Source organism: Phyllobates terribilis, unplaced genomic scaffold (genome assembly GCF_046119375.1).
Source record: "Phyllobates terribilis strain yellow unplaced genomic scaffold, ASM4611937v1 Scaffold_79__1_contigs__length_6888602, whole genome shotgun sequence".
NCBI lineage: Eukaryota > Metazoa > Chordata > Amphibia > Anura > Dendrobatidae > Phyllobates > Phyllobates terribilis.
The window spans coordinates 2478880-2502806 of NW_027362839.1; the positions used below are offsets into that span (position 1 = coordinate 2478880).

Consider the following 23927-nt stretch of genomic DNA (forward strand, 5'->3'; position numbering starts at 1 on the left):
GCCAGGTATCCTGCCTGCAGTAGATGGAATGTGGCAATGGAACGCTGGCTGCGCGTGTCATAATAGGCTCTGAGCCTTTATATACCTGTGCACAGCAGCAGCCACCTTCAGTCTGCTGCTGGACAGCCAGCAGCAGCAGCAGCAGGAGAGGTATGTAATCAGGAGCCCTCCTGCTAAGGGTAGACAGCTGCTCGTTCCACCCCATCCCCCGCCTTAATTGGTTCTCCTCCCTTCCAACGGTGTTGAGGCGGGTGGGAACAGCAGGGGGTGAAGGTGCTGTGTTTAAAGAGGTGGAGTTATGCAGATCTAAAACGCGTGGATTGCAGCAGCAGCAAGCCGAAAAGTGCAGGCATGTAAGGGATCTAGAGGTTGACAACATGTCTTCTTAACGGGAGTCCAGGAGCTCATCTCCACAAATGGACTTTTCAGGATCCTTGGGTGGCTCCGTAGTTTGAAACCAATTCTGGTTATCGCTTCTCGGCCTTTTGGCTAAGATCAAGTGTAGTATCTTTCGAAAAGGCGGTTTTGGATGTTGGTCGCCCTAGTAGATTGATACATTATGCACACTGGGGTTTAGGCGCTTGTTAGTACGCCAGGTGGCTAATATAGTCATCTGGTGGAAAGCATGGCCCCCCAGGATTGACGCCATTGGGCCGGGGAAGATCGAAAGCCCGAAGTGTGAAGTGCCCCAGGAGTGGTGACCCTGGGGTGCCTTAACTCACTGGGATTGGGAACCCCACTTGAGTTTATGGCACATTTGCACAAGCACTTCAAATTTTCTTTCTTCGCACACACCCTTATTCCGGGCCTTCTGGCCTTAGGATGGGGAATTTTTCAATTCCCGGTCGAAGGTCCGGGCAGTATTATACTGTGAAACCTTCACTATTTATTTAATTTCTTTGTCACTGTGTGTCCACTTATTCACGTGTGTCACGTCCTACTAGGATTTTGTCGGGATGCGGTTCCCTTACGGGTTCCTCTCTTGGCAGGTCTAGGGGGGGAGTGTGTGGCCATCAGGTTCCGCTCCCCCCTGAACCCCCCTGGCTCTCCTCTTTCGGGAGGAGAGCGTTGTTGGCTCCCCTCTTCCGGGAGGGGAGCACAGTCTTTGGCTCCCAGTGCCTTGCTCGGGTGAGAACTCGGGCAGGTGCTGGGGGTAAGATTGGGTCGCCTCTGGCTTCGGCTGGAGGTGGCTTTTTGTCCCTGTTCCTCGCTGTGGCCTTTTGGCTCGGAGGGACGGGGAATGGTTTGGGGGACCCTTCTCCCTTTGGAGAGGGTTTCAAGAAGACCAGCATCCTAGTGCACTTTTTTTGTGGCACTTGTCACTTTTTTAAGCGCACTCGGGTTTTGTACACGAATTCGGGCTTTCAAAAAAAAAAAAAAAAAAAAAATCTGTTCTTATCAGTTTAATATCTGATACGTCCCCTATCTGGGGACCATATATTAAATGGATTTTTAGAACAGGGAGATGGAAAAAGAGCTTGCTCTGTCCACTCCACGCATTGACCTGGTATTGCAGTATCTCCAGGACCGGTGCACCCCTTCTTTAATGCAGTTTCTAAAATCAGAAAGAATTGAATTCAATGTTTTTTGTTCATTTTGCTTGTTTGTCGGATTTTGGGATGGACTCTTTGGCTTTGCTTTTCTTCTCCTCATTGGATTTTTCATGTTCAAAGTTGCAGAAGCCAGATTACAAGCTCATTTTGGTTCAACTTCAGCAACTGTGCATTGCATTGCCATGTAATGTGATGCAATGCTATCTTTCTAGCTCTCCCTTTTTACTTCCTTTTGGATAAACAGACATATTAGGCAAGCATTTTGGAGCTTTCACCTAAATAACTACAGGTGGTGAGATAAGCTGCACAATATAATTGACCTTTCAGTATATTGTTGCACACACACCATCTATTTAGCAAATGCCCTTGTTATCAACAGCAGCCTTTTAAACTCACCTGAGCTAACAGGTATGTGCGCTGGTTACTCTGCTGCGCTTAAAATTTCTTTTTTGGTTTGCTACAATGCCTTTTCTGAAACGTTGTCTCCTTCTGCTGGAACACTGACTTCTTTCATTTAATGCCTGCAGACTATAAAAGAGAACCCAACCCAAAAAGTTTGGTTGATTAGTCTGTGGCATTCTGTTAAACTGTTGCTTATGGCGGTCTCTGTGAGCTTCTCAGCGACATTCAGCCAGCCAGGTATCCTGCCTGCAGTAGATGGAATGTGGCAATGGAACGCTGGCTGCGCGTGTCATAATAGGCTCTGAGCCTTTATATACCTGTGCACAGCAGCAGCCACCTTCAGTCTGCTGCTGGACAGCCAGCAGCAGCAGCAGCAGGAGAGGTATGTAATCAGGAGCCCTCCTGCTAAGGGTAGACAGCTGCTCGTTCCACCCCACCCCCCGCCTTAATTGGTTCTCCTCCCTTCCAACGGTGTTGAGGCGGGTGGGAACAGCAGGGGGTGAAGGTGCTGTGTTTAAAGAGGTGGAGTTATGCAGATCTAAAACGCGTGGATTGCAGCAGCAGCAAGCCGAAAAGTGCAGGCATGTAAGGGATCTAGAGGTTGACAACATGTCTTCTTAACGGGAGTCCAGGAGCTCATCTCCACAAATGGACTTTTCAGGATCCTTGGGTGGCTCCGTAGTTTGAAACCAATTCTGGTTATCGCTTCTCGGCCTTTTGGCTAAGATCAAGTGTAGTATCTGTTCTTATAAGAACACAAGAGCTATGATCTACACTTGACGAGAGCGATCGAACTCGGAAGGAGAAGAGCTTCGGAGCCCAGCTGACATCGGAGAAGGAAGGCGGATATCGGTGGGAGGAAGAAGCTCTAAAGAATCCAGAAGAAGACGAAGACTCGGAGAAGAATCGGGCTGTCCTGTGGAATCTTCGAGGAAGAAAATCATCGAGACAAAGACCTTTCGGGGAATTTGTCCAGAACACGACGGGAGAAGAATCTGCATAGCTCCACCCATTCCGGGAAAAGTTCCAGATCCAGCTCCAAGAAGTAACTGCCGGAGGAAAGCCATGGCAAGCGCTGCGAGGAAGGCCGAAAAGAAGAGCCTGGAGCAGGGGACAGCCAGGAGGGCCCAGCCAGGACCCGATTCTGACCCCAAGGACTCTGCCTCCACGACTGGCCAGCAGAAGGGACCCCAGAAGCCCCGCCACGAAGCTCCAGCCCTGGAGCCATGGATGCGGCAGACGGTGGCCCTGAAGCTGAAGGAAGTGGATGGGAGGGTGCCGGACATGTCCTCGGACGTGTTCTGCCAGAAGATGCTGCTGGATCGAGGCTTCTCCAGGTCGGACACCCTCAGCATCCAGACCTTCTTGACGGGGATCTTCTTCGTCACCTTCGCCACTGTGAACACCTGCAGGAGGTTCTGGGAAATGGTAAGCGCAAAAGGACCAGATAATTCTTTCTCTGCCTTTACAGGTAGCTGCCCTATCCAGAGGGACGAAAGGAGGATCACGGTCTCCATGCGCAACCCGCACACCCCAGGCCAAGACATCTGTACCTTCCTGAGACGCTTCTGTTTGGTTGTGAAGGAACCTTCTCACATCCTGAATGGACTCGGCTTCTGGACAGGTAAGTGGTCGGTGACCGTTAGACTTCACAGGGACCTGGCGTACTCAGACGGACTTCGGCACCTGCCCCCGACATTCTGCCTGGGCAACTCCTACGGCCTCATCTATTACCCGGACATGCCGCGGAACTGCAGGAGATGCGGCAAGAACGGCCACGAGATGAAGGACTGCAAGGAGGATGCCTGCAGGATTTGTCGAGTGACGGGACACAGCTCGAAGGACTGCCCGAAGAAGACGTCCTGCAACCTGTGTGGGCTGGCGGCTCATCTGTACAAGGATTGCCCCAAGCGTGAGAGATCCTGGGCATCGGTGGTTGCGACGACCCCAGCTACGGAGGACAAGGACCCGATGACCAGGCCTGTGAAGTTCAAGGACGCGACGACCAAGGCCCCAGCGGCCAAGGCCGAGACGACCAAGGCCAAAGCGGTCAAGGAGTCGGTGGCCAAAGCCCCAGCGACGGTCCCAGCAGCTCCGAAGCAGAAGAAAAAGTCAAAGGAGGGTAAGAGTTCTGTCACCCCTCTCTCGATCCCTCCCCCTGCCACCCCCGTCCAATCCCCCCCCACCCCGGCCACCCCTGCTGAGGATTCCACTTCCTCTTCCTCCTTCCCCTACTCCTCAGCAGGTGTCCTTTCCCCTGCCCCGGCAGCCACTCTCCCTCCCCAGACCATGGTAGCGGTGGAATTAACCTTTCCTCCACCCGCCGCTATCTATTCCGAGGAGGATTTTCCCCTTCTTGTCTCCCCAGTTCCAACCCGGGGAAAGAGGAAGGTGGAGGACAGCCCTGCTACTGAATCCTCCAAAAAGAAGATTCTGGATTTCGTAGGCGAAAAGGAGGATACCCTCCCTGAGCCAGAAGAGATGGAGCACATGGTTGAGACCCTGGTGGCCGAGCCAGAAGAGGAGGAACTGGTGGTCGCCGAGATCGAGGCCGCGCTGCTTGACCAGATGGAGGAAGAGGGCCTGCTGGTGATCCCGTCACCAGCAGTCAACACCGACGAGGGACCACCCGACCGGAGTGGTAACTAAGGTGTATTGCCTGCGCTAACTTTTTCTTTTTTCCCTACATGATGGCTAATATTAACTTATTTTCCATTAATGTCAGGAGCATCAAGGACAAGTTCAGACGTCAGACTATTTATGCCTTCCTTACTTCCCAGTTGTGTGATGTTTATATGTTGCAGGAATGTTCCCTTCCCTCCTCTAGGTCCTTCAAACATCTGGCCAGGGAGTGGTCCCACGGTCCATCCTACTGGTCCGGTGGGGGTGACTGCAAGTCTGCGGGGGTCGCAATTCTGATCAGGGGGGGCGCATTCACGCTTGAGTCCGTCCAGGAGCTCATCTGCGGCAGGGCTCTTGTTGTAGATGGCAACTGGGCGGGAGAACCTGTCAGGTTCATCAACGTGTATGCGTCCCCACTGAAGAATGAGCGTTTGGAGCTTTTCCAGACCCTGCGGCTTCAGCTTGCCACCACCAGGACCTTAGTGATGGCCGGGGATTTCAACTGCCCCATCGAGGAGGATGGTCGTAGTTCTGGCACATCTGCCAAGTTGGACATCACGTCCAAGCTGCTCATCGAGATGGTAACCGAGGCCTCTCTTCAGGACGTGGTGGGCTCCATGGGGAGAGGCTCCACGAACTATTCGTGGAGCCGACCCGATGGCTCACTCCGCTCCAGGATTGACTTTGTGTTCACCTCTCGGGCAGTCAGGCAGAGTAGGCACTCGATGGTCTCCTGCTTCTTCTCCGACCACAGAGCCATTCACTTACAAGGTGTCCTCGGCGACGGTTTTCCGTCCGGCCCCGGCTCCTGGAAGCTGAATTGTGCTCTGCTGGCTCAGGATGAAGTCGTGGAGGAGCTGAGAGCAGCCTACGCAATGTGGCAGTCCTACAAGGGTAGCTTCCAAACAGTCTCTGATTGGTGGGAATATGTTAAACTTGAGTTTCGCTGTTTCTTTCAGGCCAAGGGTCGACAACAGGCGTGTGAGAAGAGGAGGGACTTCAGAGGGCTGCAGCGCGAGCTGCGGTCGCTGCAGGACCTTCTTCACTGCGGCTGGGACGTGAGGGAGGAGCTGGAGGAGACCAAGAAGAGCCTGAAAAGGCACTTTGAGGAGGAGTCCAAGCGAATCGTCTTCCGTTCCAAAGTGGAGAATCTGGAGAAGGGTGAGAAATGTAACTCATTCTTTTTCAGGAAACTTCATGCCGGTCACACGCCCCTGAACGAGCTGCGAGACGAGAGCGGAAACATGCGACGTGGGAAGGAGGACGTGATGAGGGTCGTCAGCGACTTCTACAGCGAACTCTACTCCCACAAGACTACCGACCCCGACGCTGCTGATAAGTTCCTGTCAGGTATCACTAACCATCTTGATCCTGCAGGCACGGCAGCCTTGGACAAACCTCTGATGGTGGGCGAATTGCTCTCTGCCGCTAAATCCTTTAGGACCGGCAGGACCCCGGGCAGTGATGGTCTTCCAGCGGAGCTCTATGTAGCGCTGGGAGACCTCATCTGTCCGGACCTGTTGGACCTGTACGAGGAGATGGTGGTGGAGGGTAGAATGCCTCCATCTTTGAGGGAAGGAATGGTCACGATCCTGTACAAGCGGAAGGGAGAGAGGTGCGACCTGAGGAATTGGCGTCCCATCACTCTGCTCAACGTGGACTACAAGATCCTGGCCAAGACGATGGCGACACGACTTAAGACGGTCATCGGACGGATCATCCACCCGGACCAGACCTGCGGCATCCCTGGACGTCGCATCGCAGACAGCCTCGCTCTCGTGCGGGACACGGTCGAGTACATCAAGGTCCGCCGCGCACACGTGGCCCTGGTCTCCTTGGATCAGGAGAAGGCCTTCGACCGGGTTTCCCACGAGTTCATGGGCCGAGCTCTGCACCGGTTAGGTTTGGGTAACATGTTTTGTTCGTATGTCCGTCTGATGTATTTTGATATCCACAGCTCGGTGTTGGTGAACGGCTGGAAGACTGACCCCTTCCCTGTCCTCTCTGGGGTCAGACAAGGCTGCCCTCTATCACCTCTTCTTTTTGTTTGTGTTATAGAACTCTTCGCAGAGGCTATCCGGCAGAATGGAGAGATCAGAGGGATCACCGCACCGGGTCCGGGACAACACGAGGTCAAGTGCTCGCTCTACATGGACGACGTCACCGTCTTCTGCGCTGATCGTGGTTCAGTCGACGCCCTCATCCAGACGTGTGAGAGGTTCGGCCGGGCTTCAGGGGCCAAAGTCAACTGCAGGAAGTCGGAAGCCATGCTCTTCGGGGATTGGCAGCCGGCCTCCTCTGCCCCCTTCCCCTTCAACATTCAACCGGATTTCCTCAAGGTGCTGGGAGTCTGGTTCGGGAAGGAAGGAGCGGCCCTCAAGTCCTGGCAAGAACGCTTGGCCAAGGTGAAGCAACGGATCGGACTCTGGAGCCTCAGACACCTCACTTGTGAGGGTAAGGCACTCGTCCTGCGTAATGAGGTCCTGCCCGTCTTGCAGTACACGGCGCAGGCCTGGCCCCCACACGTCACTGTGTGCAGGGCCATTACCAAGACAGTGTTTCACTTTGTCTGGGGATCCAAGATGGACAGAGTCAGGCGGGCCGTCATGTACAAGGAGCCTCGCAAGGGTGGGAAGGGCGTTCCAGATATCCCCACCCTCCTGCGATCCTCTTTTGTGTGTGATTGTGTCCGCCGGACTTTGCAAGTCAAGAATGGCTCCGCGGGCAGGTCCATGTCTCACTTCTTCCTGCTTCCTCTTTGGAGGCGACTCGGCTGGGACAAGTGGGACAGCTCCTTCCCCTACAACTGGACGACGCCATGGTTCTACGGAGACGTCGTTCGATTTGTGGGGGAGCATCAACTGGAGGGACTCAAGCCCGACTTGTGGAAGCCCAAAACTATCCACAAGCTAATCAGAGCCAAGGATGACGTGGAGAACATCACAGGACTTCACCAGGACACGCTGGAGACTGTGTGGACAAATGTGTCGTCTGACAGGCTGACCAACGGGCACAAGGACTTGTCGTGGATGGCGATTCAGGGCGGACTGCCCGTCCGGTCATTCATGCATGCCCGGAACCTGTGCAAGACCCGGTACTGCCCAAGGTGCCCCTTCGTGGAGGAAACATCTTTGCACACTTTTTGGGACTGCGGATTTGCACAGCGCCTATTGACTGCACTTGAGGACGACCTGAGGAACTCTGTCCCCAGGGCGAGCCTATCGCACCATTCTGTGCTTTATGGACTATTCCCTGGGGTTCATACCGTCGGAGCCATCCAGGAGGCTTGGCGCCTTATGAACTGCTTCAAAGATGCCGTTTGGGTCGCCAGGAACCGGCTCATCTTGAGGAGGGAGAGGATGTCCATCCAGGACTGCCGCAGGCTGATCCACAGCCTGCTCAGAGACTATTCCATCATGGACGGTCCGGAGGACGAGGATGAGGACTAAACCCCTCCTCCCCCTCTCCCCTTATGTGTCTTGTCTTTCAATAAAGCTTCGGGCCTGTGATTTTCCCCTCCCCATCCCCTTTTTCCCAATCCCTATCCCTTATCACGGTTCGTCGTACTGTATTGATTGACATGCTTTTTCTTTCAGATTGAGTGTTTTGTGTAGCATAGGGGTGCGATGTGTCTAGTTAGTGCGTCGTATCCTCATGCTATGTAAATATGATGTAGAATTCTGTGTGTACTGGGCTGCGGCACTGTACACTGTCTGTTAACTTATTTTTTGTGCTAATAAAAGATATATTCAATCAAAAAAAAAAAAAAAAAAAATCTGTTCTTATCAGTTTAATATCTGATACGTCCCCTATCTGGGGACCATATATTAAATGGATTTTTAGAACAGGGAGATGGAAAAAGAGCTTGCTCTGTCCACTCCACGCATTGACCTGGTATTGCAGTATCTCCAGGACCGGTGCACCCCTTCTTTAATGCAGTTTCTAAAATCAGAAAGAATTGAATTCAATGTTTTTTGTTCATTTTGCTTGTTTGTCGGATTTTGGGATGGACTCTTTGGCTCTGCTTTTCTTCTCCTCATTGGATTTTTCATGTTCAAAGTTGCAGAAGCCAGATTACAAGCTCATTTTGGTTCAACTTCAGCAACTGTGCATTGCATTGCCATGTAATGTGATGCAATGCTATCTTTCTAGCTCTCCCTTTTTACTTCCTTTTGGATAAACAGACATATTAGGCAAGCATTTTGGAGCTTTCACCTAAATAACTACAGGTGGTGAGATAAGCTGCACAATATAATTGACCTTTCAGTATATTGTTGCACACACACCATCTATTTAGCAAATGCCCTTGTTATCAACAGCAGCCTTTTAAACTCACCTGAGCTAACAGGTATGTGCGCTGGTTACTCTGCTGCGCTTAAAATTTCTTTTTTGGTTTGCTACAATGCCTTTTCTGAAACGTTGTCTCCTTCTGCTGGAACACTGACTTCTTTCATTTAATGCCTGCAGACTATAAAAGAGAACCCAACCCAAAAAGTTTGGTTGATTAGTCTGTGGCATTCTGTTAAACTGTTGCTTATGGCGGTCTCTGTGAGCTTCTCAGCGACATTCAGCCAGCCAGGTATCCTGCCTGCAGTAGATGGAATGTGGCAATGGAACGCTGGCTGCGCGTGTCATAATAGGCTCTGAGCCTTTATATACCTGTGCACAGCAGCAGCCACCTTCAGTCTGCTGCTGGACAGCCAGCAGCAGCAGCAGCAGGAGAAGTATGTAATCAGGAGCCCTCCTGCTAAGGGTAGACAGCTGCTCGTTCCACCCCACCCCCCGCCTTAATTGGTTCTCCTCCCTTCCAACGGTGTTGAGGCGGGTGGGAACAGCAGGGGGTGAAGGTGCTGTGTTTAAAGAGGTGGAGTTATGCAGATCTAAAACGCGTGGATTGCAGCAGCAGCAAGCCGAAAAGTGCAGGCATGTAAGGGATCTAGAGGTTGACAACATGTCTTCTTAACGGGAGTCCAGGAGCTCATCTCCACAAATGGACTTTTCAGGATCCTTGGGTGGCTCCGTAGTTTGAAACCAATTCTGGTTATCGCTTCTCGGCCTTTTGGCTAAGATCAAGTGTAGTATCTGTTCTTATCAGTTTAATATCTGATACGTCCCCTATCTGGGGACCATATATTAAATGGATTTTTAGAACAGGGAGATGGAAAAAGAGCTTGCTCTGTCCACTCCACGCATTGACCTGGTATTGCAGTATCTCCAGGACCGGTGCACCCCTTCTTTAATGCAGTTTCTAAAATCAGAAAGAATTGAATTCAATGTTTTTTGTTCATTTTGCTTGTTTGTCGGATTTTGGGATGGACTCTTTGGCTTTGCTTTTCTTCTCCTCATTGGATTTTTCATGTTCAAAGTTGCAGAAGCCAAAATACAAGCTCATTTTGGTTCAACTTCAGCAACTGTGCATTGCATTGCCATGTAATGTGATGCAATGCTATCTTTCTAGCTCTCCCTTTTTACTTCCTTTTGGATAAACAGACATATTAGGCAAGCATTTTGGAGCTTTCACCTAAATAACTACAGGTGGTGAGATAAGCTGCACAATATAATTGACCTTTCAGTATATTGTTGCACACACACCATCTATTTAGCAAATGCCCTTGTTATCAACAGCAGCCTTTTAAACTCACCTGAGCTAACAGGTATGTGCGCTGGTTACTCTGCTGCGCTTAAAATTTCTTTTTTGGTTTGCTACAATGCCTTTTCTGAAACGTTGTCTCCTTCTGCTGGAACACTGACTTCTTTCATTTAATGCCTGCAGACTATAAAAGAGAACCCAACCCAAAAAGTTTGGTTGATTAGTCTGTGGCATTCTGTTAAACTGTTGCTTATGGCGGTCTCTGTGAGCTTCTCAGCGACATTCAGCCATCCAGGTATCCTGCCTGCAGTAGATGGAATGTGGCAATGGAACGCTGGCTGCGCGTGTCATAATAGGCTCTGAGCCTTTATATACCTGTGCACAGCAGCAGCCACCTTCAGTCTGCTGCTGGACAGCCAGCAGCAGCAGCAGCAGGAGAGGTATGTAATCAGGAGCCCTGCTGCTAAGGGTAGACAGCTGCTCGTTCCACCCCACCCCCCGCCTTAATTGGTTCTCCTCCCTTCCAACGGTGTTGAGGCGGGTGGGAACAGCAGGGGGTGAAGGTGCTGTGTTTAAAGAGGTGGAGTTATGCAGATCTAAAACGCGTGGATTGCAGCAGCAGCAAGCTGAAAAGTGCAGGCATGTAAGGGATCTAGAGGTTGACAACATGTCTTCTTAACGGGAGTCCAGGAGCTCATCTCCACAAATGGACTTTTCAGGATCCTTGGGTGGCTCCGTAGTTTGAAACCAATTCTGGTTATCGCTTCTCGGCCTTTTGGCTAAGATCAAGTGTAGTATCTTTTGAAAAGGCAGTTTTGTCCTTGGGCTGCCCTAGTAAATTGATGCATATTACACACTGGTTTGGTGCACTTGTTAGTACGCCAGGTGGCTCATAGAGTTATCTGATGGAAAACATGGCCCTCCAGGATCGAAGTCACTAGGCTGGGTAAGTGTGAGGGCTTTGGAGCAATGTGCCCCAGGAGTAGGCGCCCTGGTGGGAGTCCAAGCTTACTGGGACTGGGAACCCCAGAAAGACTTGGCTTCATTGCACGCCGCACCTTTGCCAATCATACTTTCTGAGCAACCCCCCCTATTCCTGGCCTCCGGGCTTGGAAGGGGAATTTTTATAAACCCGGTCGGAGGTCCGGTCAGCTTTGGGCTGAGAAACCAACACAGGCTCCAGCTCCACTAGGGTGGCAGCCTAGATGGAAGCTGGGAGCACGAAAACGGCTCTTCTCCGGCTTCGGCTAGGGAGAGCATCGGAGATCCCTGACCCTCGCTGTGGCCTTCTGGCTCGGAGGGATGGGGATGGTTTATTGGGGACCCTCTCCTCCGGGAAGGGTCCACATGAATCCTCGCCTCGTGCGCTGTTTTGGTGTGACTTCGGTCACATTTTTCAGTGCCTTGGATGCAGCTTCAATCAAAAATCTGTTCTTATCAGTTTAATATCTGATACGTCCCCTATCTGGGGACCATATATTAAATGGATTTTTAGAACAGGGAGATGGAAAAAGAGCTTGCTCTGTCCACTCCACGCATTGACCTGGTATTGCAGTATCTCCAGGACCGGTGCACCCCTTCTTTAATGCAGTTTCTAAAATCAGAAAGAATTGAATTCAATGTTTTTTGTTCATTTTGCTTGTTTGTCGGATTTTGGGATGGACTCTTTGGCTTTGCTTTTCTTCTCCTCATTGGATTTTTCATGTTCAAAGTTGCAGAAGCCAGATTACAAGCTCATTTTGGTTCAACTTCAGCAACTGTGCATTGCATTGCCATGTAATGTGATGCAATGCTATCTTTCTAGCTCTCCCTTTTTACTTCCTTTTGGATAAACAGACATATTAGGCAAGCATTTTGGAGCTTTCACCTAAATAACTACAGGTGGTGAGATAAGCTGCACAATATAATTGACCTTTCAGTATATTGTTGCACACACACCATCTATTTAGCAAATGCCCTTGTTATCAACAGCAGCCTTTTAAACTCACCTGAGCTAACAGGTATGTGCGCTGGTTACTCTGCTGCGCTTAATATTTCTATCTTGTGTGATACCATCTGCTGAGCTGTGTATCTAATGCTCTCCTGTGTGATACTGTCTGCTGAGCTGTGTATCTAATCCTGTCCTGTGTGATACAGTCCGCTGAGCTATGTATCTAATCCTCCCCTGTGCGATATTGTCTGCTGAGCTGTGTATCTAATCCTCTCCTGTGTGATACTGTCTGCTGAGCTGTGCATCTAATCCTATCCTGTGTGATACTATCTGCTGAGCAGTGTATCTAATCCTCTCCTGTGTGATACTGTCTGCTGAGCCGTGTATCTAATCCTCTCCTGTGTGATACTGTCTGCTGAGCCGTGTATCTAATCCACTCCTGTGTGATACTGTCTGATGAACTGTGTATCTAATCCTATCCTGTGTGATACTGTCTGCTGAGCCGTGTATCTAATCCACTCCTGTGTGATACTGTCTGCTGAGCTGTGTATCTAACCCCGCCCTGTGCGATACTGTCTGCTGAGCCGTGTATCTAATCCACTCCTGTGTGATACTGTCTGATGAACTGTGTATCTAATCCTATCCTGTGTGATACTGTCTGCTGAGCCGTGTATCTAATCCCGCCCTGTGTGATACTGTCTGCTGAGCCGTGTATCTAATCCACTCCTGTGTGATACTATCTGCTGAGCTTTGTATCTAATCCTGTGCTGTGTGATACTGTCAGCTGAGTTGTGTATCTAATCCTATCCTGTGTGATACCATCTGCTGAGCTGTGTATCTAATCCTTTCCTGTGTGATACTGTCTGCTGAGCTGTGTATCTAATCCTCTCCTGTGTGATACCGTCTGCTGAGCCGTGTATCTAATCCTCTCCTGTGTGATACTGTCTGCTGAGCTATGTATCTAATCCTCTCCTGTGTGATAATGTTTGCTGAGCTGTGTATCTAATTCTTTCCTGTGAGATACTGCCTGCTGAACTGTGTATCTAAGCCTATCCTGTGTGATACTGTCTGCTGAGCCATGTATATAATCCTCTACTGTGTGATACTGTCTGCTGAGCTATGTATCTAATCCTCTCCTGTGTGATATTGTCAGCTGAGCTGTGTATCTAATCCTGTCCTGTGTGATACTGTCTGCTGATCCGTGTATCTAATACTCTCCTGTGTGATACTGACTGCTGTGCTGTGTATCTAATCCTATGCTGTGTGATACTGTCTGCTGAGCTGTGTATCTAATCCTATGCTGTGTGATACTGTCTGCTGAGCTGTATCTCTAATCCTACCCTGTGTGATACTGTCTGCTCAACCGTGTATCTAATCCTCTCCTGTGTGATACCATCTGCTGAGCAGTGTATCTAATCCTCTCCTGTGTGATACCGGCTGCTGAGCTGTGTATCTAATCCTCTCCTGTGCGATACTCTCTGCTGAGCTGTGTATCTAATCCTTTCCTGTGTGATACTGTGTGCTGAGCTGTGTATCTAATCCTCTCCTGTGTGATACTGTCTGATGAGCTGTGTATCTAATCCTCTCCTGTGTGATACTGTCTGCTGAGCTGTGTATCTAATCCTCTCCTGTGTGATACTGTCTGATGAACTGTGTATCTAATCCTATCCTGTGTGATACTGTCTGCTGAGCCGTGTATCTAATCCCGCCCTGTGCGATACTGTCTGCTGAGCCATGTATCTAATCCACCCGTGTGATACAGTCTGCTGAGCTGTGTATCTAATCCTATGCTGTGTGATACTGTCTGCTGAGCTGTGTATCTAATCCTCTCCTGTGTGATACTGTCTGATGAACTGTGTTTCTAATCCTCTCCTGTGTGATACTGTCTGCTGAGCTGTGTATCTAATCCTATCCTGTGTGATACTGTCTGCTGAGCCGTGTATCTAATCCCGCCCTGTGCGATACTGTCTGCTGAGCCATGTATCTAATCCACCCGTGTGATACAGTCTGCTGAGCTGTGTATCTAATCCTATGCTGTGTGATACTGTCTGCTGAGCTGTGTATCTAATCCTCTCCTGTGTGATACTGTCTGATGAACTGTGTTTCTAATCCTCTCCTGTGTGATACAGTCTGCTGAGCTGTGTATCTAATCCTATCCTGTGTGATACTGTCAGCTGAACTGTGTATCTAATCCTCTCCTGTGTGATACTGTCTGCTGAGCTGTGTATCTAATCCTCTCCTGTGTGATACTGTCTGCTGAGCTGTGTATCTAATCCTCTCCTGTGTGATACTGTCTGATGAGCTGTGTATCTAATCCTCTCCTGTGTGACTCTGTCTGCTGAGCCGTGTATCTAATCCTCTCCTGTGTGATACTGTGTGCTGAGATGTGTATCTTATCCTATCCTGTGTGATACTGTTTGATGAGCTGTATATCTAAACCTGTCCTGTGTGATACCGTCTGCTGAGCAGTGTATCTAATCTTATCCTGTGATACTGTCTGCTGAGCTGTGTATCTAATCCCCTCCTGTGTGATTCTGTCTGCTGAGAAGTGTATCTAATCCTATGCTGTGTCATACTGTCTGCTGAGCTGTGTATCTAATCCTATGCTGTGTATCTAATCATCTCCTGTGTGATAATGTCTGCTGAGCCGTGTATCTAATCCTATCCTGTGTGATACTGTCAGCTGATCTGTGTATCTAATCCTATCCTGTGTAATACCATCTGCTGAGCAGTGTATCTAATCCTATCCTGTGTGATACTGTCTGCTGACCTGTGTATCTAATCCTCTCCTGTGTGATACTGTCTGCTGAGCCGTGTATCTAATCCTCTCCTGTGTGATACTGTGTGCTGAGCTGTGTATCTAATCCTCTCCTGTGCGTTACTGTCTGCTGAGCTGTGTATCTAATCCTCTCCTGTGTGATAATGTCTGATGAACTGTGTATCTAATCCTGTCCTATGTGATACTGTCAGCTGAGCTGTGTATCTAATCCTCTCCGGTGTGATACTGTCTGCTGTGTCATATATCTAATCCCGCCCTGTGCGATACTGTCTGCTGAGCCGTGTATCTAATCCACTCCTGTGTGATACTGTCTGATGAACTGTGTATCTAATCCTGTCCTATGTGATACTGTCAGCTGAGCTGTGTATCTAATCCTATCCTGTGTGATACCATCTGCTGAGCTGTGCATCTAATCCTCTCCTGTGTGATACTGTCTGCTGAGCTGTGCATCTAATCCTGTCCTGTGTGATACCGTCTGCTGAGCTGTGTATCTAATCCTCTCCTGTGCGGTACTGTCTGCTGAGCCGTGTATCTAATCCTCTCCTGTGCGATACCGTCTGCTGAGTAGTGTGTCTAATCCTTTCCTGTGCGATACTGTCTGCTGAGCTGTGTATCTAATCCCCTCCTGTGTGATACTGTCTGCTGAGCTGTGTATCTAATCCTCTCCTGTGTGATACTGTCTGTTGAGCCGTGTATCTAATCCTATGCTGTGTGATAGTCTGCTGAGCAGTGTATCTAATCTTATACTGTGTGATACTGTCTGCTGAGCTGTGTATCTTTCTTCTGCTGGTTGTTCGCCTTTTTTTTGTTGTTCTGGGAGACATCCGTCGTTTGGGTCGTTCTCCAAGTTGGGATCTGCCGTGCCTGAGGAGGAGAATTTTTCCGGTGATTTGGAAAGAGTTTGGACGGATGTGCGTGGTAATCTTCAGGAGGCCAACAGAAAATCTAAAGACTACTTTGATAGGAAACGACAGGAGGTTTTGTTCGCTGTTGGTGACATGGTTTGGTTGTCCTCTAGGAATCTGCGGTTGAGGATTCCTTCTAAGAAATTGGGTCCCAAGTTTGTAGGGCCCTTTAAGGTGCTTCAGGTTGTCAACCAATCTGCTGTTAGGTTGGAGGTTCCTACCTCCTGGAGAATTAATCCGGTCTTTCATGTCTCTCTGTTAAAAAAAGCTGTTGTGTCGGATGGTGACGCCTCTGCCTCTGTTCCTCCGGTGGTGGAGGACGGGGAATATGAAATTTCTCGCATCCTTGACTCTAGACGGTATAGAGGTAGTTTGCAGTATCTTGTGGCCTGGAAAGGTTTCGGACCCGAGGATAACTCTTGGGTGAGGTCAGATGATGTTTCCGCGTCCAGACTTATCAGAGCGTTTCACAGGAGATTTCCTGATAAGCCTGGTCCTAGGGGATCCGGAGGATCCTCTTAGAAGGGGGGGTACTGTTAGAACCTTGCTGTTAGGTTTTTTTTCCTTTGCTGGTCACATGACCTTGTTGGCCTATTTAATCCTGCTCCGCCCTTCTGGCTTTGCTGGACTTCATTGTATATCTACTTTCTAGCTAGCCTGTGCTCTGTATCTAGCTCTGTTAGTTTGCTTGGTCTACGGACCTCTATGTTCTATCTATTTTGTTTGTTCGTCTGTCTGCTACTATTTCTGTTAGGAGGTGTCCCATATTCCTCCCAGTCCTTAGTACTTGTAGGGATTCCCTCCCCACATCTATAGGTCTCCGTACAGACTAGATTAGGACTTTAGCAGGTCTGATCGCAGGATCAGGTTCCCTGTTACATCGTAGGGATTCAGCTGAGTCCTATAGTAGGGACAGATCTCCTCTCTTTCCTTAGCTTTGGTAGCAGAACATAACAGATAGGGCCTTCTCTTTGGAGATCACTCTCCCTGGACGCTGGGACCTCCGTGACTCCTAGCCCTGGTACTGTAGTCAGCGTTTGGTGAACCTGGGACCTGTAGTCCTCCAGGGGTTCCGGTGGTTCCTACTGGGAATAAAGGGTCCCTGTAGGTGCAGACCCGGTGTCCGGTATATATATCGGGGTGAGCCTGGTATGCTCCTCTGCCCCCTTGCTACTTCTTCCTTCTTCTCTCTGCCTTCGGCCCACCCAAGGCCCTCACTAGGCTTTCAAACGTGCTGTAGGCCTTGGCTCGCCTAAGCAAAGCAGCCAGCTCGCTGCCTCTTCTCTGCTCTCTGAGCATCAGCACACTCTCTGCTCAATTCTGAGCTGTGTTCCGCTCTGTATCTGAACACTAATCTGAAACTAGAACTCTAATCTGAGCTGCCTAGCTCCACCCTCCCTATGTATATCCCTGACGGGATCCCTCTGCTGGTCTGAGGTGGTAGGGTGGAGGTGTGTGAATGTGTGAGGGCCTCTTGTGGAGAAGTCCATCCATGCACCCTTCTGGGTTCTTTAGCACCAGTGCGTAGCAGGGCGCCACAGTTTCCTATCACTAAGCCAGTTCTTAACCCACATACATATATTTTCCCCTATCCCCATTGTTCTCATTTTATGTATCAACCTTTTGTGTGGAACCGTATCAAAAGCTTTTGAAAAGTACATATACACAACATCCACTGCATTTCCTTGGTCCAGTCCCGAACTTGCCTCCTCATAAAAACTGATCAGATTAGTCTGACAGGAACGGTCCCTCGTAAACCCATGTTGATATTGGGTCGTGAGGTTATTCTTCTTCAGATACTCTAGTATAGCATCTGTTAGGAAACCCTCCAGGATTTTACCCACAGTAGAGGTTAAGCTTACTGGCCTACAATTTCCAAGTTCAGTTTTTGTCCCCTTTTTGAACATTGGCACCACATTTGCTATACGCCAGTCCTGTGGTACAATAGCAAAAAGAACTTCGGCACTCCATACATGAAAATATAAGAAATATTGTATCTAGACTAATGTCACTTTGAAAAATGAAGGTTTTTTGCGCATAATTTGGCCAATTTATGTGTGCCCATCAACCACGACAAGGTCACCTTCGTATGATGGGAAACTACGCTATGCTACCACTGGATATGCCACTCTTGGGCTGTAAGCCTGTATGGACAATATGTCTCTGCTTGGGCTTTTAACCTACAATGTATGGGCTGGTAGAGCTAGTTAAAACCACCTGTGACTGAATGGGAGGGACACATGGTCAGAAAAAAGGCTGTCAAACTTCTAATAGTGTGAACACGTACCTGCTGCAATGCTCCAGGAGCGGGATCCCAAAAATGATTAATAGAAAAAAGAGAGGGGTCGCTCACTGGTCTATTCGGGTGCTCTGAAGAAAAGAGTAATCTCAATAGCAAAAAGAACTTCGGCACTCCATACATGAAAATATAAGAAATATTGTATCTAGACTAATGTCACTTTGAAAAATGAAGGTTTTTTGCGCATAATTTGGCCAATTTATGTGTGCCCATCAACCACGACAAGGTCACCTTCGTATGATGGGAAACTACGCTATGCTACCACTGGATATGCCACTCTTGGGCTGTAAGCCTGTATGGACAATATGTCTCTGCTTGGGCTTTTAACCTACAATGTATGGGCTGCTAGAGCTAGTTAAAACCACCTGTGACTGAATGGGAGGGACACATGGTCAGAAAAAAGGCTGTCAAACTTCTAATAGTGTGAACACGTACCTGCTGCAATGCTCCAGGAGCGGGATCCCAAAAATGATTAATAGAAAAAAGAGAGGGGTCGCTCACTGGTCTATTCGGGTGCTCTGAAGAAAAGAGTAATCTCAATAGCAAAAAGAACTTCGGCACTCCATACATGAAAATATAAGAAATATTGTATCTAGACTATTGTCACTTTGAAAAATGAAGGTTTTTTGCGCATAATTTGGCCAATTTATGTGTGCCCATCAACCACGACAAGGTCACCTTCGTATGATGGGAAACTACGCTATGCTACCACTGGATATGCCACTCTTGGGCTGTAAGCCTGTATGGACAATATGTCTCTGCTTGGGCTTTTAACCTACAATGTATGGGCTGGTAGAGCTAGTTAAAACCACCTGTGACTGAATGGGAGGGACACATGGTCAGAAAAAAGGCTGTCAAACTTCTAATAGTGTGAACACGTACCTGCTGCAATGCTCCAGGAGCGGGATCCCAAAAATGATTAATAGAAAAAAGAGAGGGGTCGCTCACTGGTCTATTCGGGTGCTCTGAAGAAAAGAGTAATCTCAATAGCAAAAAGAACTTCGGCACTCCATACATGAAAATATAAGAAATATTGTATCTAGACTAATGTCACTTTGAAAAATGAAGGTTTTTTGCGCATAATTTGGCCAATTTATGTGTGCCCATCAACCACGACAAGGTCACCTTCGTATGATGGGAAACTACGCTATGCTACCACTGGATATGCCACTCTTGGGCTGTAAGCCTATATGGACAATATGTCTCTGCTTGGGCTTTTAACCTACAATGTATGGGCTGGTAGAGCTAGTTAAAACCACCTGTGACTGAATGGGAGGGACACATGGTCAGAAAAAAGGCTGTCAAACTTCTAATAGTGTGAACACGTACCTGCTGCAATGCTCCAGGAGCGGGATCCCAAAAATGATTAATAGAAAAAAGAGAGGGGTCGCTCACTGGTCTATTCGGGTGCTCTGAAGAAAAGAGTAATCTCAATAGCAAAAAGAACTTCGGCACTCCATACATGAAAATATAAGAAATATTTTTGGGATCCCGCTCCTGGAGCATTGCAGCAGGTACGTGTTCACACTATTAGAAGTTTGACAGCCTTTTTTCTGACCATGTGTCCCTCCCATTCAGTCACAGGTGGTTTTAACTAGCTCTACCAGCCCATACATTGTAGGTTAAAAGCCCAAGCAGAGACATATTGTCCATACAGGCTTACAGCCCAAGAGTGGCATATCCAGTGGTAGCATAGCGTAGTTTCCCATCATACGAAGGTGACCTTGTCATGGTTGATGGGCACACATAAATTGGCCAAATTATGCGTAAAAAACCTTCATTTTTCAAAGTGACATTAGTCTAGATACAATATTTCTTATATTTTCATGTATGGAGTGCCGAAGTTCTTTTTGCTATTGAGATTACTCTTTTCTTCAGAGCACCCGAATAGACCAGTGAGCGACCCCTCTCTTTTTTCTATTAATCATTTTTGGGATCCCGCTCCTGGAGCATTGCAGCAGGTACGTGTTCACACTATTAGAAGTTTGACAGCCTTTTTTCTGACCATGTGTCCCTCCCATTCAGTCACAGGTGGTTTTAACTAGCTCTACCAGCCCATACATTGTAGGTTAAAAGCCCAAGCAGAGACATATTGTCCATATAGGCTTACAGCCCAAGAGTGGCATATCCAGTGGTAGCATAGCGTAGCTTCCCATCATACGAAGGTGACCTTGTCGTGGTTGATGGGCACACATAAATTGGCCAAATTATGCGCAAAAAACCTTCATTTTTCAAAGTGACATTAGTCTAGATACAATATTTCTTATATTTTCATGTATGGAGTGCCGAAGTTCTTTTTGCTATTGAGATTACTCTTTTCTTCAGAGCACCCGAATAGACCAGTGAGCGACCCCTCTCTTTTTTCTATTAATCATTTTTGGGATCCCGCTCCTGGAGCATTGCAGCAGGTACGTGTTCACACTATTAGAAGTTTGACAGCCTTTTTTCTGACCATGTGTCCCTCCCATTCAGTCACAGGTGGTTTTAACTAGCTCTACCAGCCCATACATTGTAGGTTAAAAGCCCAAGCAGAGACATATTGTCCATACAGGCTTACAGCCCAAGAGTGGCATATCCAGTGGTAGCATAGCGTAGTTTCCCATCATACGAAGGTGACCTTGTCGTGGTTGATGGGCACACATAAATTGGCCAAATTATGCGCAAAAAACCTTCATTTTTCAAAGTGACATTAGTCCAGATACAATATTTCTTATATTTTCATGTATGGAGTGCCGAAGTTCTTTTTGCAATTGAGATTACTTTTTTCTTCAGAGCACCCGAATAGACCAGTGAGCGACCCCTCTCTTTTTTCTATTAATCATTTTTGGGATCCCGCTGCTGGAGCATTGCAGCAGGTACGTGTTCACACTATTAGAAGTTTGACAGCCTTTTTTCTGACCATGTGTCCCTCCCATTCAGTCACAGGTGGTTTTAACTAGCTCTACCAGCCCATACATTGTAGGTTAAAAGCCCAAGCAGAGACATATTGTCCATACAGGCTTACAGCCCAAGAGTGGCATATCCAGTGGTAGCGTAGCGTAGTTTCCCATCATACGAAGGTGACCTTGTCGTGGTTGATGGGCACACATAAATTGGCCAAATTATGCGCAAAAAACCTTCATTTTTCAAAGTGACATTAGTCTAGATACAATATTTCTTATATTTTCATGTATGGAGTGCCGAAGTTCTTTTTGCTATTGAGATTACTCTTTTCTTCAGAGCACCCGAATAGACCAGTCCTGTGGTACAGACCCTGTTATTATGGAATCTTTAAAGATTAAAAATAATGGTCTATCTATGACGTTACTTAATTCCTGCAGTACTCGTGGGTATATCCCATCCGGGCCCGGGGATTTGTCAACTTTAGTGGTTTTTAGACGCCGCCGTACTTACTGCTGGGTTAAGCAAGTGACATTTAATGGAGAATTTTTGTCATCACTAATCATGTTTTCTGTCATGCGATTTTCTTGTGTAAATACTGTTGAAAAAAAATCATTTAGCATATTGGCTTTTTCCTCATCCTCATGCACCATTTCACCCAGACTATTTTTAAGGGGGCCAACACTATCATTTTTTAGTTTTTTACTATTTATGTAGTTAAAGAATATTTTGAGATTATTTTTACTTTCTCTGGCAATGAGTCTCTCTGTCTCAATCTTTGCTGCCTTGATTTGGCTTTTACAGAATTTATTTAATTTTCTGTATTGAATTAATGCCTCATCACTACCGACTGTTATGATCTGCAACATGTACTAAGGAAAGATAAGGGAAAACTGTCCCTACAGTAAAACTAAGCTGAATCCCTACGATGTAGCGGACTGCCTGTTCCTAGCGAACAGACCCGCCTAAGTCCTCGGCTAGTCTGAACGAGGACCTATAGCATAAGGGGAGGGGTCCCTAAAAGAACTAATGACTGGGACAAAAAATGGGACACCTCCTAAACAGAGAAATTGTTACAGAACACAAAAAGACAAACAGACAAAAAAGTACTAGAGGTCCCAGAAGGACCAAACGAACTGACAGAGAAAGGCACAGAAGCACCTGGCTAGAAAAACAGTCAAACACTGAAGTCCAGCACAGCCAAAAGGGCGGAGCTGGAATATAAAGGCCGATGGTCACGTGACCACAAAACACAAGAAGGAAAAAACAAACAGGAGGGTTCTAACAGTACCCCCTCTTTTATGAGGATCCTCCGGATCCTCCTGGCCCAGGCCTCCTGTGGAAAGCTTTAACAAGCCTAGGAGCAGAGACCTCATCCGTCCTTACCCAGGAGTTGTCTTCGGGACCGAAACCCTTCCAGGAGATAAGATACTGTAATCTCCCTCTATGCCATCTAGAATTCAAGATACGAGAAATTTCATATTCGCCGTCTTCCACCACAGGAGGAACTGAGACAGTGGCATCCCTATCTGATACATCAGCCTTTTTCAACAAGGAAACATGAAACAAAGGATTAATCTTCCAGTAAGTAGGGACATCCAACCTAACAGCAGACGGGTTAACAATCTGAAGCACTTTAAATGGACCCACAAACTTAGGACCCAGTTTTTTAGAGGGAATCCTCAACCGCAGGTTCTTTGAGGACAACCAAACCATGTCACCCACCGTAAACAAAACCTCCTTACGTTTCCTGTCAAAATACTTCTTGGACTTTGTTAGCCTCTTGAAGGTTGCAACGTACATTAGTCCAAACTCTCTCCAAATCACCGGAAAAATTCTCCTCCTCCGGCACCGCCGACCCCAATTTGGAGAACGAACCAAAAGACGGATGTCTCCCAGTACTACAAGAAAAAGGAGAACACCCTGCAGAGGAGGATGCATGATTGTTAAGAGCAAATTCTGCGAGAGGCAGAAACTCAGACCACCCCTCTTGATTGTCCGCCACAAAACCACGCAAAAACTGTTCAACATCCTGGTTCTTTGTTTCAGTCTGTCCATTAGACTCAGGATGATACCCAGACGAAAATGACAAATGGACTCCCAATCTGTCACAAAAAGCACGCCAAAAGCGAGCCACAAACTGAGGTCCTCTATCAAAAACAATATCCGTGGGAACGCCATGGAGCTTGACAATCTCCTTAACAAATGCCTTAGCGAGTGTCTTGGAACAGGGCAACTTAATGAATGGAACCAAATGACACATATTACTAAAACGGTCCACGACCACCCAGATGACAGTAAAACCCTCGGACACAGGAAGATCAGTAATAAAATCCATTGTGAGATGCGTCCAAGGCACACTAGGAACCTCCAGATGGCAAAGCAACCCCGCAGCAGGAGTATGTGAAGCCTTTGACCTAGCACACACAGTACATTGAGGCACCCACTAGATGACTTCCTTCTGCCATCCAGGCCACCAAAAACTGTGACTGATAAGTCTCTTAGTCTCCGAAATTCCTGGATGATCTGCCAGCCAAGACTCATGACACTCCACAAACAAATCTCTCCTAAAGGCTCTAGGCAAGTCTCTTAGTCTCCGAAATTCCTGGATGACCTGCCAACCGAGACTCATGACACTCCACAAACAAATCTCTCCTAAAGGCTCTGGGCACGAACAACCTCCCATGGGGAGTGTTAGATGGAGAATCATCTTGAGCTTTCAGAATCCCATTCTCCAAAACGGAGTCCAATGCCGCCACCACAACTCCTTTCTGTAAAATGCTCTCCTCCTCCTCGGCACCGACCATAGGAGAGAAGCTGCGAGATAAAGCATCAGCTTTAACGTTCTTAGTACCAGGGAAATAGGTAACAGAAAAATGAAACCGAGAAAAAAAAAGTGCCCACCTAGCTTGACGGGCATTCAAGCGATTGGCAGCATCCAGATAGATCAAATTCTTATGATCTGTG

The 23927-nt window shown here is 47.9% G+C and overlaps 2 non-coding genes and 5 pseudogenes across 2 annotated transcripts; all 7 read left to right on the forward strand.

Moving 5' to 3' along the window:
* The first annotated feature begins 469 nt into the window (after positions 1-469).
* LOC141197199 (U2 spliceosomal RNA) lies at positions 470-561 on the forward strand (annotated as a pseudogene).
* A 794-nt stretch (positions 562-1355) lies between these two features.
* LOC141197166 (U2 spliceosomal RNA) lies at positions 1356-1541 on the forward strand. The gene has a single exon (XR_012269507.1). It is a non-coding gene; the product is annotated as a U2 spliceosomal RNA (small nuclear RNA).
* A 1115-nt stretch (positions 1542-2656) lies between these two features.
* On the forward strand, positions 2657-2734 carry LOC141197185 (U2 spliceosomal RNA; annotated as a pseudogene).
* Positions 2735-8298: 5564 nt separating this feature from the next.
* On the forward strand, positions 8299-8505 carry LOC141197150 (U2 spliceosomal RNA; annotated as a pseudogene).
* A 1115-nt stretch (positions 8506-9620) lies between these two features.
* On the forward strand, positions 9621-9811 carry LOC141197088 (U2 spliceosomal RNA). The gene has a single exon (XR_012269434.1). It is a non-coding gene; the product is annotated as a U2 spliceosomal RNA (small nuclear RNA).
* A 1115-nt stretch (positions 9812-10926) lies between these two features.
* LOC141197197 (U2 spliceosomal RNA) lies at positions 10927-11042 on the forward strand (annotated as a pseudogene).
* Positions 11043-11566: 524 nt separating this feature from the next.
* Positions 11567-11747, forward strand: LOC141197128 (U2 spliceosomal RNA; annotated as a pseudogene).
* Positions 11748-23927: the final 12180 nt, after the last annotated feature.